This window comes from Zalophus californianus, chromosome X, assembly GCF_009762305.2.
Source record: "Zalophus californianus isolate mZalCal1 chromosome X, mZalCal1.pri.v2, whole genome shotgun sequence".
Taxonomy (NCBI): Eukaryota; Metazoa; Chordata; class Mammalia; order Carnivora; family Otariidae; genus Zalophus; species Zalophus californianus.
Genome location: NC_045612.1, coordinates 30,804,998 through 30,823,183, shown reverse-complemented (window position 1 = coordinate 30,823,183; position 18,186 = coordinate 30,804,998). Strand labels below are relative to the sequence as shown.

General features: G+C 45.7%; 1 protein-coding gene across 2 annotated transcripts in view; it reads right to left on the bottom strand.

Annotated features, from left to right (window-relative positions):
• The window catches only part of LOC113930617 (A-kinase anchor protein 17B), a 30,257-nt gene extending 12,771 nt beyond the window's left edge, over positions 1-17,486 (bottom strand). For both annotated transcript variants that reach the window (XM_027607881.2, XM_035725499.1), the window contains exons 1-3: positions 17,149-17,486; positions 15,558-15,637; positions 11,227-11,330 (exon numbers count right to left, since the gene is read on the bottom strand). The gene's annotated coding sequence lies outside the window, so the exon portion shown is untranslated. The remainder of the gene's footprint in view (positions 1-11,226; positions 11,331-15,557; positions 15,638-17,148) is intronic.
• Positions 17,487-18,186: the final 700 nt, after the last annotated feature.

The following is an 18,186-nucleotide window of genomic DNA, read 5'->3' as shown; positions in this document are numbered from 1 at the left end:
AAACATTCCAGAAAAAAATGCACACATAGTTAATCACTTCAAAGTAATCAGGTTTGTCATGCTCTTCCCACTTATTCCAGTGATACTGCCTTTGTGTTAAACATTTTCGAATGCTTCCTTTTGGATTGATTTCCAAGTCTGGGTTATATTCTTTTAAATAGTCTTGATGGAGGTCAATTTTGAAATTCTTTTCTCATGGATTTGATATTTAGAAATTATCAAAAATTACCTAGAATCAAGAATGTAGCACAAAATGGGTGACTATAAAAAACAAACTGATTTTCCTGGGCGCCTGGGTGGCTCAGTGGGTTAAGCATCTGCCTTCGGCTCAGGTCATGATCCTGGAGTCTCAGGATCAAGTTCCACACCCGGCTTGGGCTCCCCGCTGAGCGGGAAGTCTGCTTCTCCTCTGACCTTCCCCCTCTCACGCTTTCTCGCTCTCTCTCTCAAATAAATAAATAAAATCTTAAAAAAAAAAAAAAAACCTGATTTTCTTAATTGGCTTATAAGCACCCCCCCTTAAAAGGAGATTCCAATAAAGGCCCTAATTCTTTCTTTTTTAATTAGTTCATACATCGTTGGAATGAGTTTAGAGCTTTGAAAGATGACAACTCTGAAAGACAACATTCATTTGAATGTCGTGGTGTAACAGTTGCAAAAATAATCCCAGGTTCCCACCCAGCCCCACATCCATACTCTTGCAATGTGACTTTGAGTTATCGCTATCGAGAGACAGAGTCTATTTTCCCCCAGTTTTTTAATGTGAGCTGGCCTTTTTTTTTCCCCAGCCACTAGAATGTGGCAGAAGTGACAAAGTGCCAGTTCTAGGCCTAGGTCTCAAGTGGCCTTGACTCTCCTGGAACCCAGCCATGCCGTGAAGACACACCTGAGCTAGCCTGCTGGAGGATGCCGGACCACACGAAAAAGAGCCCCCTTGTGGCAGATGAGCCATCCTAAACCAGCCAGTCCCCAACCCACCAACTAACCACAGACCGGTGAGCAAGCGCAACAGTCCTGCCAACCTATAGACTTGTGAGAAATAATAAATTGCCGTTGTTTAAGCCACTAAGTTTGGGGATGGTTTGTTATACAACAATAGCTAACTGATACAAACATCTAGCTCCTAATTAGTTTCAAGATACATAATTCCACTTAATAGTTTTTACACAAATGAGTAAAAATCATAAAGACCAATTTCTGGGAGAGTTTTGGGAAGAAAAACACAGGTACCTTCATATCCATATCTTGCTAGAGATAATGTAAATCATTTTTTTCTATAATAATTTAGCAAAACAAACCAAGAACCATAAAAAGGCTCATTTCCTTTGATCAAGTAACCTGCTCTAGAAACTTATCCTAGAGAAATAATTGCAAATAAAAAAACATGAGGCACCTGGCTGGCTTAGTAGGTAGAGCGTGTGACTCTTAATCTCAGGGGTGTGAGTTCAAACCCCACGTTGGGCATGGAGCCTGCTATAAAAAAAAAAAATGCTCAAAGCTGCTTATTACAGTGTCATTTGGATACAATTTTGTCCTAACCATGTATGCACAGGAATAAAGTCCAGAAATTGAGTTATGACTTTTTGTGAAGTAGTTTTAATAAAAATGTTCTATTTAATCAAACTTTCAATAGGTTTTTTTAGTCACTCGTTTCAAATTATAAATGGATCTTCTTTAAAAAGTTCTTCTACTTAAAATTAAATTCACAAAGACTACTAAAAATCATAAATTTTTTGAGATTTGCCATATGCCTCATGTCCCTCACAAGGGCAATTTCCACAGAATAAAACAAGTGTCTATATTTTAGCCAGATCTCTCCATTGTTCTGAAGTGTCAAAAAGGCTCTTATCAAATTTGGACAGAAATGAGTCCAATACTATTCTACAGTGTTTGATGAACTGAATTTTTGACAGTTTTCAAAAAACTGGCTATCACCTCCATCTCAAAGTCAGAATAAGCAGTAAATTCTAGGCCCGAGGATATAACTCAGGTAACTACAGCAAACAGCAAGATGGTCTCAGGGAGCAAAGCGTACTGAGCAGAGACCGAGGAATGGGATGATCTAAAGGGGCAGCCGCTCCTCAGCTCCAGCTGCAGTGACAGAAGAAGGTCCTGGGATGGCCAGATACTCCTATTATTCCAAAGAGACCAGCAATCTAGGTCCTTATGTGAAATCTGATTTTCAGATGTTGGCAATCAATTTAAACAATTTAAAAGCACTGCCGGGTGCAAATAAACATATCTGCATGACTCACAGGCTTGCCAGTCCTTGAGCTCTCTGCTCTAGATTATCTTTTCTCGGCTGTTTCTCCAGGGATAGGACTCTACACCTGGATTAGGAAGCATCTGAGTTATTTTCGGACTTGCCCAAGAGGACCCAGCTGTTCTTAAAAATCAAAACCCAGCCTCCGTTAAAATCCCCAACACAGGGTGCCTGGGTGGCTCAGTTGGTTAAAGCGACAGCCTTTGGCTCAGGTCGTCCGGGGTCCTGGGATTGAGCCCCACATCAGGCTCCCCCTGCTCAGCAGAGAGCCTGCTTCTCCCTCTCCCTCCGCCACTCTCCCTGCTTGTGCTGTCAAATAAATAAATAAAATCTAAAAAAAAACAACAACAACAAAAAAAATCCCCAGGGCGCCTGGGTGGCTCAGTTGGTTAAGCGTCTGCCTTCAGCTCAGGTCATGATACCAGGGTCCTGGGATCAAGCCCCACATCAGGCTCCCTGCTCAGCGGGGAGTCTGCTTCTCCCTCTCCCTCTGCCTGCAGCTCTGCCTACTTGTGCTCTCTGTCCGTCAAATAAATAAATAAAATATTTTTTTAAAAAATCCCCAACACAGGGGCGTCTGGCTGGCTCAAGTCAGAGGAGTGTGCGACTCTTGATCTGGGAGTGGTAGGTTCAAGCCCCAGGTTGGGTGTAGAGATTATATGAAGGAAGAAAAGGAAAGAGAAGAGAAGAGAAAAGAAAAGAAAAAGAAACAAGCAAACAAACTTAAAAAAATAAAATCCCCAACGCAAATCCCTGTTTCCCAAAAACAGTAAGAAATGAAACAGTTGTTCTCATTTCTTCCCCTCTTGTTCACAGGCTTTAAGATTAAATGTTTATGAGTATTTTAAAATACTCTTCCAGAATAAGGAGCTAATTTTCCAATCTTATTTTTTAAAAATATTGAGGCACATGTCAGTTCATAATGAACTTATGGTCCACCAAGGCACTAGATTTTTTTTTTTTTTTTGTACTGTTGCCAAGTTCACTTTTCTTCTTGAAGCTGCTAAGGGACTGAAGCTGCTACTTTTTCATCTGTCTCAGGGACCATATGATTTCTCATCTCTGTTTCTCTTTGTGTTATTGTTCCATTCCACTGCATATCTCTTTAACTAACCAATGACTTCCTTCTTTATAAAATTTCAGTGGCTCTTTACAGTCTTCCTTCTGTGCATCCGTGAATACAGATGGGAGCTGACACTTGTGCCTTTTTGAAGCTTGCTTTCCCTTTGGCTTCCAGGCCACCACACTCTTCTGGCTTTCCTCTCACTTTCCTAGTTGGTCCTCCTCGTCTTCTTTGTGGGTCCCTGTTCATCTACCTTTCCCTCAACTATTTGTTGTGCCTTGGTTTTTGCCTTCAGTTTCCCCTTAACTTTGGTTGTGCCTTTGGGTTTTTTTTCTATATGTAATGTGTCTTCAGCAAATAAATCGTGTTTAAAATGACAGCTGTAGATGAGCTCTTCTTGGGATGAGAAAACAAAGAACCAGCCAGGCACCCCAAGAAGTGTCCACTGAATTTTGCAGCATAGAGGCTGTTGAGGGCAAAACCCAAATTATAGTAAGTTGAAGAGTTAAAAAGAAGTAGAGAAGCAGAGATAGTGTGTAGATTATGATTTTAAGAAATGGAGCAGAGGTGCCTGGCTGGCTCAGTCAGTAGAGCATGGGACTCTTGATCTCGGGGTTGTGAGTTCGAGCTCCACATTGGGCATAGAGCTCACTAAAAAAGAAAAGAAAAGAAAGAGAGAGAGAGAGAGAGAAAGCAAGCAAGCAAGCAGGCAATATTGGGAGCATGTTATATGGTCAGTTCAGGCTTTAAGGATCGTGGGATATAATGTATGAGAAAGTGATTTGGAAATTGTAACTTGCTACATATGTGTAAAGAGAAATCCAGAAAGAAGATGGCTAAGGACGCAACCCTGGGGAACACCCTCATTTAGAGAGTGGAGGAAGAAGAGACTCTGAGAGGTGTTCAGCTCAAGAGACAGATGAGCACTTCTTCTGCTCTATGTGCTGTCCTTCAGTGCTGGGGTTTTAAGAAGGAATGTCTGGATTCCCCGACCTCAAGCACTTTATGGTCTGTTGCTGTGTTTCACAAAATATAGTCATGTGAATCACCTGCATCCAGATAGGCTTGTCTTAAATAAATATTCCAGGGTCTCACCTCAGGCCTCCTGAATCAGAATTTCGGGGGATGATGCCAAGAATTTGAATAATCTTAAACTCATGCTGTATTGTTTTAGAAATGTCTTGTTTATGAAGGATCTTACCATAATTTATAGAACCATTCCTCTCATGGAGGGTCTGGGTTATTTTCACTTTGTTTCTCTTGTGGACATTGCCTTTATAGTAGAGACAGAATACAGCATAGGGATAAGATTGTAGGTTCCAGAACCATACTGCCTGGGTTTAAATCCCGACTCTTATCACTTACTAGCTCTGTAATTTTGGGCAAACTGTTTAAGTCCTCTATACTTTGTTCATTTTAGTATAAGTATCATCACAATCACAGCATGTAATTTAACTGATGCAGGGACTAAATGAGTAAATAATTGTAATGTGCTTAAAACGGTGCCTGGCACATGGTAAGCACTTAATAAATATGGGCACTATTATTATTAATATGTATTTTTGTGAATCTAGAATCAAACTTCTGTTGAACTATTGCCCTAGGACAAAATTTCAGGATGGGATTACTGCATATGTGGAATTTAAGAAACAAAGCAAACAAAGGAAAAAGGAGACAAACAGAAAAAACAGACTCTTAAATTCAGAGAACAAACTGCTCGTTGCCAGAGAAGGGGGGTGGCGGGTGAAATAGATGAAGGGGATTGAGAATATCCTTATGGTGATGAGCACTGAGCCATGTATAGAATTGTTGAATCATTATATTGTACACCTGAAATGAATGTAACACTGTATGTTAATTATGCTTCCATAAAAGAAGTATAAAAATATTGACACATAGAGAATATGGTCAATAAGATGGTAATAGCGTTCTTTGGTGACAGATGGTGACAATACTTATTGTGGTGAGCACTGAGTAACGTATAGAATTGGTGAATCAATATGTTGTATACCTGAAGCTAATATAGCACTGTATGTTAATTATACTTCAATTAAAAACTTGTGATATATATATATATGGGGGGGTGCATCCAGGTGGTGCAGTCGGTTAAGTGTCTGACTCTTGATTTCAGTGCTCAGGTCATGATTTCAGGGTCGTGAGATCAAGCCCCTTATCAAGCCCTGTATCGGGCTCCACGCTGGGTGTGGCGTCTGCTTGAGATTCTCTCTCTCTGCACCCCCTCTCTAATATATATATAGATTATATATATGTATAATATATAAATATATATAATATAAATATATTATATATAAATATCTCCCTCATACCCCCTCTCATATATATATATAATATATATAATATATATATATATATTATATATATATATAGAGGACCAAGTCTGTACCAAGAAGTAGGCTTTTTATGTATGTCATGGCTTCAATGTTACAGCAATGTCACTGGCAACTTCTGCCAGATCACTAAAAATTAACTAGACAGTGCCTGGCTTATAGGTGCACAATAATTCCTGTTGTGATGCTTTTTCCTTAAGAACTCAGCCAAAAACTAACAAAACACAAAGGGAGAAGAGGAGGATTACTACCATGAAGACAGGAAGGAGGGACAGAGGGAAGAGGAAGAAGAAGGGAGAGGAAGAGGGAAGAAAGAAGAAAGGGAGGGAGGGTGGGAGGGAGGGCTAGTTCCGTACACCCTAACATGGAAGGATGCCGGTGATACTTATTACAGGGAAAAATTAAAAGCAAGTTACAAGATTGGGCACCTGGGTGGCTCAGTCGGTTAAGTGTCTACCTTCAGCTCAGGTCATGATCCCGGGGTCCTGGGATCAAGCCCCACGTCTCCCTCTGCCCCTCCCCCTGCTTGTGCTCGTTCTCTCAATAAAATCTTTTTTAAACAAAGTAAGTTGCAGGATAATGTGCAATATTATCTTGTTTTTGTATAAGTAATATAATAAAGTAATAAAAGTAATATAAGTACACATGCATGGGTATGCACAGGCACATACATGTCCCTCTACATATGAAGTCTGCAAAGATGGACATCAAATTGTGAACACTATTTCCCCTGGTAAATGGACTAAAAGTATAGGAGAGGAATGGGCTTGCCCTTTTTACTTTGTACACTTATTCCTTTGATTTTTAATATTTACAATAAGCATGTGTTAATTTTGTATTAAAACTGTTTTGAGGTTTTTTTAAATTTTTTAAGTAGGCTCCACACCCCACGTGGGGCTTGAACTCACGACCCTGAGATTAAGAGTCACACGCTCTACCAACTCAGCCAGCCAGGCGCCCCTATATTAAAATTGTTTATGAAAAAGAGGAAAGTCACATGGTGATAAACGATTAAAAGGAGGCAGTTCACAACTGCTGATCTAAATTTGCCCAGAAAGGATCAAAACAGTCATAGAATAGCACCTCCCTTCCCCAATCGGGCACACCCCTCAGTCCGCCATCACTGGAAGGGCCCACAGGCATCTGCTCCCATAACCAAAATCTGTGTGAGTCATGACTGAAGCCTGGGAGATTAGAACTTTGGATAATGAGGAAGCACTTGGCCACGTTTCATAACATGACAAACTACATGTGTATCTAAACATTTTGATGAGTTTTGACCTATGTACACAAACCTATGAAACCATCACCACAATCAAGATAGTGAAAATGCTCGTCATCCCTAAAAGTTTCCTCGTGCCCCTTCATAATCCTTCCCCCACCCCCAGCAACCACTGATCTGGCTGCAGAATGTTTAAGTCACAACTGATTTTTATTTTCTAGCAAAAGCACACAGATGTTACTGGAAAATACTCATAGTTACACTTAGTACTCAACTAACAGGTGCTTTCTTCTTTGTCACGATAGTTTCTCAACTCCAAGTTTAAATGTGCCAGTCCTTGAATCTAGTTAAAGTGTACAGGGCCCGTGGGTGGGGGGATGGGGTAACTTGTTGGGTTGGGGCACTTGTTGGGATGAGCCCTGGGTATGATATGCAACTGATAAATCACTAAATTCTACCCCTGAAACTAATAATACACTGTATGTTAACTAAATTGAATTTAAATTTTAAAATGTTTTAAAAAGCTGTATAGGGCCCTACTTTGCTCTTGAAAAATAGATCTAAAATGGTTTATGCTGTCCCCATACAATCCCTGTTCTTAACCCTGGTTAAACCAAACAAACATTCAAAAAACTATCTGTTCTAAATGAGATATATTATTGAGTAGATACAGTTGTATACTTTATGCATATTTATACATAGGAATAAACCTATATCTACTTAAAATAGATGGAATCACCAAGATCAAGTTATTAGGCCATGACAACATTGATTCTCTAGCACATCCTAATTGGCCCTTTAAATTCCCCTTTCATACATCTGTGCTTCAACTGACAGTGGTGGTAGAATTCACTGACAATTTTCCCTTCATTTTCACCCATCGCTGTCAGTGGCACAGATCACTTTATTCGACGAAGGTTTGACAGCCTCGTATCAACCAAGCCTGGATCGCAAGGAAGGCCATAATTATGCCTCCATAAATTATAAAAAGCTGAATTTTAATAAAAAGTTTAACTCTTCTCACATTCTCTTAATGTTCCACCATGACCTCCCCAGTCCCCCCCCCCCACGTGCCCACACCTTTCTTCTAGTCCTTGTGATTAAAAGCAACACTTCTGAGAAAGCTTAATTCTTTAACACCTTTGCAAAGGCAAACAAGAGCTCCTCCAGCCTTCAGAAATGATGGTCATTCAATAACGTTTACACAGCGTGCATTCCAGCGGTATCTTGTGTACACAGGCATTTCACTCAACTCGCTCCCAGTGCCAGAACGTTTCTAGCAGATTTGCAGAGAAAAAGACTGCTTTCTCTAGTCATCTGTTCACCTCACCTTTCTTGTCTCTATACCTGGTGGCAAAGCTGACCAAACAGCAGCAGGATAAGAGAACAGAGAAAAGAAACCGGTCAAGTGTAAAATGGTTCTTCTGACCAGCAGTGAAAATTCCAGAAATTCTGCCAGGTCTGCATCCAAAGCCACTCCAATACCTTCTTTCAGAAAGAGTCCTCTGCTATGTCTTGGGGCTTTTATTTTTTTTTTTTAAGATTTTTATTCATTTTATTTGACAGAAAGAGAGACAGGGAGAGAGGGAACACAAGCAGGGGGAGTGGGTGAGGGAGAAGCAGGCTCCCTGCTGAGCAGGGAGCCTGATGCGGGGCTTGATCCCAGGACCCTGGGATCATGACCTGAGCCGAAGGCAGACACTTAACGACTGAGCCACCCAGGCGCCCCATGTCACGGGGCTTTTAGATCAGAAGTATAACTTTACAACTTTAAAAGCATTTCAATCATAAGCAAAGTATGCATCATTCATCCTCTCTCACTTTTCCTCACGCTCATAAATATTTGCTATCAGAGTGCTAGCGAGGCCACATCAACGAGGCATGTTTTTTTTAAAAACAGTGGAAAAAAAAATGGAACCATCTGCACAACTGCATATCGTCTTTCAAAGTAGTTCTTTGCTGCCTTTCTGTTTCCTTCCAGGCCTTTGAACCTTAAAGTTGGTCATTTTGAAAGCATTTAAGATGGATAAGATTCTATCAACATATTTACAGTCAGTGGGGCAGCCAAAATGTATTCGGGTCAAAGCCACCTAGCCAATTTCGTTTCCTGGCTAGTACAGAACCCAGGGACTCTTGACCAAAGAGAAATATTCCCTGGCTCTCCAGTCGAGAGGTCCTAGATAAACATTCATATGTTTTGACACACCATTAACCCAAACAGCAATTTTCAAACTGAGGCTGACCATATGCTCTGATCTTAACAAAATTAAAAATCACATCATTAAAATGAATGGCACTCAGTGTTGCAGTAACAGAAATAGAGCCAATACGGGACCCATCAAATGACTACAAATCAAGATGGTCCCAGAGGGTTTATTGGGGCACTGGGGGCTTTGGGGACAGAGAGAAAGGGGCTTCTGGGGACCCACAGCCACGCAGCAGTGATAAATTAGTGACCACTGAATTCCGGAGTCCTGCTGAGGGAGAATCTCTTCTACCAGCACTCAAAGAAAATCTGCTCTCAGGTAGAGTTCAGTTCGACCATTTTTATTATTAAGTTTTAGGTGTATAACGCTGTAATTTGACATCTGTTTGCACTACAAAGTGATCGCTCCCAAAAGTCTAATTACCATCCATCACCCTACACTTGACCCCCTGCACCCCTTTTGCTCATCCTCCATCCCCCTTCCCCTCTGGTAACCACTGATCTGTTCTCTGTATCTATGAATTTGTTTTTGCTTTGTTTTGTTTTGCTTGTCTTCGTGTGGCTTGGTTTTTAGATTCTACGTATGAGTGAGATCATAGAGTATTTGTCTTTCTCCTTCTGACTTACTTCACTTAGCATGATACCCTCTAGGTCTATCCACGTTGTTACAAATGGCAAGATCTCATTCTTTTTGATGGCTGAGTAGTATTCCTGTGTGTGTGTGTGTGTGTGTACACACACACATATCTTCATATCTTCTTTATCTATTCATCCCTCAATGGACATTTAGGTTGTTTCCCTATCTTGGCTACTATAAATGATGCTGCAATAAATATAGAGGTGCATATATCTTTTTAAATTAGTGTTTTCATATTCAGGTAAATATCCAGTAATGTACTGGCTGGGTCATATGGTAGTTCTAGTCTTAATTTTTTTGAGGAAATCTCCACACTGTTTTCCATGGCGGTTGCACCAACTTATATTCCACCGACAGTGCACAAGGACTCCCTTTTCTCCACATCCTGGCCAACACTTGTGATTTCTTGTCTTTTACACTAGCCATTCTGACAGGTGAGGTGTGAGGTGATAGACAGCTCACGGCGGTTTTGATTTGCATTTCCCTAAGAGTACAGGAAATTCTGACCCTGAACTGAAGAAACCTGGATTCCTGTTAATTCATCTCTTTGGGCAACTTAATTTCCTGTTTTCGTTTCCTTATTTTGAAAGATCATACAAATGGTTCCTTGGTGCGATAATGTTTGTAAAAGTAAAGAGTTTCTAAAACTGATAAAAATTAATCAGGGTGCCTGGGTGGCTCAGTCGGTTAAGCATTTGACTCTAGATTTTGGCTCAGGTCATGATCTCAGGGTTGTGAGATCGAGCCCCGCACTGAGATTCTCTCTCTCCCTCTGCCTCTGCCCCTCCCCGACTTGTGCCACTTGTGTGCGCATGCTCTATCTTAAATAAATACATAAATAAATAAAACCAATAAAAATAAATTAACCTAAGGAAAGATATGTGTTAGCCCTCTCCATGCAAATGCATTTACATAATGCTATATATTGGTGAGGACAGGAGCATGGGAGGAAGCTGGTTTTTTATTTTTTATTTTTTAATTTGGAGACGGGGCGCTCTTTTTTTTTAAATATGCACAGGACAGCAGACCCAGCTGACCGATCCTTTGGTCTCTGGCCCCTTCTTCAGCACCAGAAACATTCTTGTTGTAGAACAACCCTTTCTAGCCAGGAACACCACTTCATATCTTAGATTAATATACTATAACGCTCCTGAAGCAGACTTCTCCTTCACGTTACAAAATAAGAGCTACCAGGGATTTAAAGGAATGTGGCTGGGAATCTTTTTACCTCACTCACTGAACAGTCAGGGCATGATTTGTGGGAAGTGCATCTCATGGCGTAACCAATGTTTTCCTTCTCAGTGTTACCCTCCCATCTGAAAAGGACCAACAAAATCCCTGCCCGCTAGTCGCCACCTACAGGGGAAAAGTAAGCCATACATGGGACTGGGCTTTGTACAACTAAGCAGTTATTTCCCCACCTTTTTATAATCCCGAGGTGAACTTATTTGAATACAAGTCCTACAGAAGAGGATATTTCCCAATACCTTATGGCGAAAATGTGATCAAGGAAGGAAAGACTGGAGAAGCCACAGTTCACGTGAGCTCGTCACGGTAGCCTGCTACGTCGTGGCATCTGGACCACCGAACGCTGTAAGAGAGAAAGGGGTACAAAGTCAAAAGCAGATGAAATGACTTGAGAAAATAAGGCACCTGTATATTTATGACTTTGGGCACAGACAGCGCTGAGATTTACGTAGTTGTGCTTACAGACCATCACGATCTGGTTTTTGTGACCGTTTTTTTGTTTGTTCGTTCTGTTTTGTTTTTGTACCTGTTTAATAGCAATTCCAGATATCGACGTGGTCAACACACTTCTCATTTTTTGTGGCCACCGCAAATTTCTGCAGAAATTCTATATAGAAAGAAACTCTATATAGAAGTGCTGGAGAGACTTACTATGTATTTGGTTGGCTATTCCCCCATCTCCAGGGATTTGCATTTTCCAGTTTGTCTTTTTGAATGAAAGAGCACTCTTTCCAAAGGGGTACCACTGCTACTCTATACTACTAGAATGGGAAAGAGAACCACTATGAACATCTTTGTACACGTCTCTTAACACATCATTTCCTCAAAACATGTTACCGTGTCGGAGGGCAGGAATGGGCTTATATAGCTCATGACATACTGGCAAACTGCTCTTGTGAAAGATGATGACAATTTATCATGACATCAGTAGTATTAAAGAGCCCACCTGAAGTGACTTGAGTTTGCATTTCGTTTTTTATGAAACTAAATAAAAATTAAAGGTTGGCTCCAGCCCACATTGATAATCCACAGCCTGTTCGAGGTCTCCAACCTGAAGGTCCCGTTCACATCCCAAGCTTACAAATGCAACAGAACTCTTCAGTTCCATTCCCCGCCCCAACAACCTGCTCTCCACCTCCACTTGCCCCCCACCCACCCAGTGATTCCCATCTCCCTAACCAGAGCCACCCTCCTCCCAGTTGCTCAGGCTCAAAATCAGGAGCTGTCCCTCCCTTCCCCTCACATTCTACCCTTGAGCCAAGTCTTCCTGACCCCACCTTTACCACATTCCAAGGCTAGGTCCACCATTGCCGCCGGGTCCAAGCCAGCGTCATCTGGAACCTGGATTACTGCCACAGCCTCCCAACCAGTCTCTCCTGCTGTCCTTGCTCCCATAGAGTCTATGCTAAGAAGTGACAGGCAAAATGATTTTTTTTTTTTTAACCTTAAATCAGATCGTGTCACTCCGTTCAAAACCCTCCAGGGGCTTCTCAACATGCTCTGAACAAAATTCAAACTGCTTACCCTCAAATCCAGCCCCTGCTCACCTGGTTCAACTCATTTTGTACCCTTCTCCCCTACTGCTCTGGTTCTCTCTCCATCTCTGCCTGTTTACTGGTCCTCCAATGCACCACAGGGCCTTTGCACTTGCGGTTCCCTCTGGCTCAAGTGCTCTCTCCCCTAAGATTTTCTCATGGCTGGCTCCTTCTCATTTCTCAGATTTCGCTTAAATGTCACCTCCTCAGAGAAGCCTTCCCAGAACACTATCTTAAATAGCACGGCTCCCCCTCCCCCCCACGCCCCCACCCCAGCCCATAGTGTTGAGGCATAACACCCATCTTATTTCCACTGTAACACTGACAGGCTCAGTCGGGTGCATTTGTTAATGTGGCTTTTATCTGCCCTGCCCCCACCCCCAGTCTGGAATTTCCCTGAGGGCAGGGATGGCATCTGTCTGGGTCACCAGTTTATCTTCAGAGCCTAGAATGGTGTCTGGCACATCGAGGGAACTTCATAATGCTAAACGTTACCTCGGAGATGATGCACATCAGCTACATTTAAATGGTGTTACTTCCATATTGAAAATACTAATAATAGCGCCTAGAGCTGAACAGCGAAATGCTCCTTCGGGCTTCTAGAGCTATTAATGTTAATCAGGGAACGAATGTCGTCAAGATCCATCAGGTGTACCTACCAAGCAACTATGCTGTTTGTGACACTTTAGGGGCTACAGTGAGGAGTCACCCTCAAAGAACTGAGAGGAAAAGAAACAAAGGCAAACTGGAATGTGAGAAATCAAATGGCGAGTGCCACGAGAAGCAGAGGATACTTCTGGGCCACAGGTAAGCGAATAGGGTTTGAACACCCTTTCACACGGAATGAGTGTGAGAGGCCCTGGGAATATGCTTCTGGGCTTCTGGAATATGCTCCCTTCAAGAGCGCTGGGACGTGTGTAGCAACAGTGGGTTGTAGTTGTCACAGGGGCCGGCAGAGGGAAGGGCACCCCTGCCATGTGGTCAGCTGGGGGCCAGAGAGGTGCCAAACGTCCTCTGCACAATGAAGAGGCCACCACCCCAAATGCCAATGCAGAAATGGCTTACGCCTGTCCATCCAGAACACAGGGAGTACCTTCAGGGACTTCTGGATTGACACGCTTAACATGCTGGTCACTAGGTAGTCGTTCCTGAGTTCTTTTTCTCTCCCTGAACTCTTTTTACCATTTCCACGTACCTGCTATACGTATCCACCAGGTCCGCAGCAGAAAGGAAACCCGAGTCCAAGCAAAGGATGGAGGGGAACAGCAAGGCCCGCCAAAATGTCTCCTTGGGGCCCTAGCATCGTGGGCTTCAAAACCCCAGCCCAAAAGAAAGGTGCCACCTGTGGATAATGCTCAGTCCCTGGCCATCAGACTGTCCCCAGTGACACCGACCTCCCTGGGGGGGATCTTTATTTGCATTTCTGAGTCGGCTCTACTGCATGTCCAGCAATTAGTAAGACAAGAAGCTGATCCTGAATCAGTCTTCCCGAGTGGGGGTTGTTTCCCTAGAGTGGTGGTCTGGGGCCTACAGCAGCAGGGAGCAAGGAGGTCCCAAGACTGGGCGGATGTGGAGCACTCAGGCCCCAGCTAAGGGAGTCCGTCAGGCACAGCTCTGCCCTTCACAGATGGAACATGGATCAAGCCTTCTGAGGTTTCCAGAGAAACTGGAAATCCCGATTTTTACTGAGATCTTTTGGTTTTTTTCTTTCTTTTTTTTTTTTTTTTTAAGTAATCTCTACCCCCCACTTGGGGCTCAAACTCATGACCCTGAGACAAAGAGTCGCATGCTCCACCGACTGAGCCAGCCAGGCGCCCCAAGATCTTTTGGATTTTCAATGTTGACCCCTAATTCAATGGCTTTTTAAAATATTGTGGAGGCTGAAGCACACCCATCTGAGGCTGATCTGGGGCCCCTCACCTAGTTTGCTCCTTTTGTACACTGAACCCCGGAATCTGTTTGTTTGCAGGCAACTGGTGCTCCCCGAGGGTTCAGGAAATTCAAAAACAAGAGTTAAATATGCTGACAACCGGGCAAGGTTCTCAAGAAAGAGCAGGACAGGGGATAGGCTCGGGGACCCAAGGAGGGCCCGCCAAGGGGTGGACACTGGTTTCACTGTGCTCTTCCTTGGTGAAAAATCCCCAGCATCTCCCTAATTCTTACAACATCAAATCCCAAGTTTCTGTCCAGGCTCTCCGAAATGTGAGCCCACCCACCTCAGTAGCCTTATATTTCATCGTGTTCCTGTGTCCCTTCTCCATTCTAGTTGGGCCAGCGTTCCTCAAGCTCCTTCAAACTCAAACCAGCAATCCCCTCAGCCAGACGTCCTCTCTCCCTATGTAAATCCCACCCACCCTTCAAAGCCTGGCTCACCTCCCACCTCCTTTCAGAAGCCTTTGTGACAGTAAAGAGGAAAATGCTTCTGAGCTCAAGGGCTCGTGCCTAGGAGACCTGGGTTCAAATTCCACCTCTCCCATCAAGCAGCTGGATGATTTACCAAACTTCTTGGAGCTTCAGAAGATGATCAGTCATAGTGCCTACCTTACAGAAATTGTGAAGGATTAAGGGAAATGATACAAATAAAATACTTAACTCCCAGTAAGTGCTCAATTAATGTGGACTCTTATTCCTATTATGGTTGACCTCCCTCTCCTCCTATAAAGTGTTCTAGCCTTACACTGTCTCTCTCTTCTGGGCAAAGCACCAATGGACTCCACAGGGCCCACATTTGCTCAGAATGAGCCCCGGGCGTTGGTCTACCTCAGTTCCCAGCTTGGCTTTAACGCTTCTTAAAGTTCCAGGGCCATGTTGGATAGAACCTAGAACTCACAGAGACCCAAGAGGACACTAAATCCGAGAGTTGCCCAAGTAACCCAACCCTGGCTCTGAAACGACTCCGTAAAAGTCCCTCTCTCAAGCAGCGGCAGAAATGCATGCTGGGAAGAGACACACGTAGCCAGGGACAGAGAGAAACAAGCTCTCCCCCCCCCTCCCCCTCACCACCTCCTTCACATTCCCTGCTCCGGGCTCCTCACCTTTCCTTCTGATGCTGGAGATGATACACAAAGCCAGTCAGTGTCCACTCTCTTCACACGAGTGTATGATGCGGGGGAACCTGGACAAATGGGCCACACAGCAAGCGTCATTTTGGCTGGGATTAAATGGAAAGCCCGTGACTCACAACAGGAGCCAAGATGGCTTCAAGATGGCTTCTGCAGGCCCTGTCCCCCCAGTGTTACTCCACCTCAGGTCAGGCCCATTCATCCTGCCACAAGCACCATGGCTGGGATCCCCTGGGTCACTTGTCACTTTCACTTTTCTCTGGGCTTAACAAGAATCAGAGTAAAAATACCTTGGTGCAATTTCCACCCCGCCCCCCCCCCTTCCAGTTACTCGTGCTTTGAGTGACTCCCTCCCAAACAAAAACGGGGCATAGAAAAATGTGACTCCTGGAATGCCATACTCTTTAAAAAGCAACCAAGCAACCAACCAAACAAAAACCCTTGAGAGGTCCCAACTAGATGACCCCAAGGAGTGGTTTCCTCAGCCTGAGGACTGAGCCCCACCGAGGCCGCCGGACAAGTCTACACTACTTCCACAGCACCAAGTGGCAAAGTTAGTAGCAGAAGCAGGCAAGAAAAAAAGCACAACATGGGCCTGATCTTTGAGACCTTATTCTCAAACTGGAAAAGACACGGGGAAAATGAAGAGACCCCAAAGGTAAGAAGCCCGTGTTCCAATCAATACAAGTAAGTCCCGCCTCAGTGTTAGCGGCCCTGTAAAGTTCTCCGGTAACGGTTGGCTTCCCCAAAAAAAAAAAAAAAAAAAACGCAGAAAAGGCAGGAGAACAAACGTGAGGACGCGGGTCCCAAGGACCAAGACTACCCTCGATCCCCCCCCCCCCCCCCCCCAGTTCGGGAATCGCAGCTTCTCCCACAGCTTGGGCCTCTCCAACTTGCTTCTTCCCCTCGCCCCGCTGACCCCCAACCCAAGCTCAGGACCCGGGGCTTCGTGCCCCGTGGGTGAGTCCCGCTCTCCCAGTCAGACTGGAAATGGTATTACTGCACCCGTACCAGAAACCTCAAGCGAGACTCTTGACAAGTGAAGCCAAGGACCCGGTCACCAGTGGGGCGGAGGCGGTGGAGCCCTGCTCAGGATTAAGTGGGTGAGTGCAGGCGGAGCCGGGGGAGGAAGCCCCGGCCCTTGGCGTGTGGCTCGAACAGGAGAGGGCACCTTCAGTTCCCAGAAGCGGGATGCCACTGCCAGCGTAGCCCAGGGGAGTGCCTCGAGTGACCTCTGCTGGAACAGCGGCCTGAGGGAGCCCCGGAGCGGGTGCCAGAGCGCCCCCTAGTGCGGCGCCAGGGCCCGAGGAGGTGCGGCACGGTCTAGGGAGAAGGGAGAGGACCAGGGGAAGAGCCCAGGCGCATCTCTGGAAAACCTGACTCTGCAGGGGCAGGTCGGGGTGGCCCGGGTCTCCCGCGCATCCCCTCCCCGGCCCCCACCCGGGGCCCCGCGTGGCTCTGCAAGGTACCGGAGCTCCCCTAGGCCGGAGCGGCGAGACGCAGCGGGACGTGGCTGCCTGCCTGCGAGCAGAGCGGGGGGGTGGGGGGGAGGTGGGCATTTTACCGGGAGTCTAAGGAGCCGCTGCGTCTCCACTCCGGCCTCCGCTGGGGTAGCGGGACTGCTACTGCTGCTGCCGCTGCCGCCGCCGTCTCCCTCCAACCGCCGCAGTCGTAACGGCCAACGCTCCCGGTCTCTCCCTGCGACTGTGGCCCGCGAGGCCAGCTGTTGAATGGCTCGCGCCGAGCGCACCCGGCGCAGAAGCGTCCCCGTCGCATCCAAGTCGGCGACGCGCGCGCGCGCCGGTGCCAACGCCCCGTGCGCCCCTCGCCCCGCTGCGGCCCTGGCGAGCTCGCCGCGGCTGCTTCCCGGCCCCGCGCTCCCGGCTCCCGGCGCCCGGCTGCGGGCTCGCCCGCCCGCCTGCTCCCCTCGGTGGGCTCTCGCCAAACCAATTGCCTCCCCTGGCCGGCTCCGCCCCCTCGCTGCCATCCCTCAACTGGCCCGCAGGACCAATGGCAACAATGGGCTAGTCCCGCCCCCTCGATTCCCCTGGGGCCAATCGCCTTCTCCTGAGGACCCGTTCAAGTAACCCCGCCCCTCTCGTGCGGCAAAGCTGCAGCCAAAGTTTATCCCCCTGCGCGGTTGCTCCTGACGATGGCGAGGCTGTGCCCAGGCTCCCCCCACCCCCAAGCCCCCGCACGAAGTTACACTGATTTCAAGGCTGCAACTCACCTGGTCTGCCGACCCCCACGCGACCTAGTCTTTTGAATAAGTGAGTATTTAAAGAGCTAATGAGAGAGGTACTGTTGTCCTCCTCATCCCCCAGCAGGGCTGCCGCGAAATGTGCACCCGCCTGGCCAGAACTTGCACATCACAGGGTCAGCAAGAATCTCGAAGGTCATCCACTGACCCTGTCCCCGCAATGCTGCGTGTTTTGTTTGTGTTTTGTTGTTGTTTGTCCTGTGTACAGAGGCTCTGCCCTCTAGGCTGGACGACTTCCAGGGACAAGGACTCACTGGCACCACGAACAGCCCCTTGGGTAGCACGAGGCTGAGTGAAACAGGCCCCCCTGGTAACTTCTGCCCCCTTGAAGCCACACAAAGG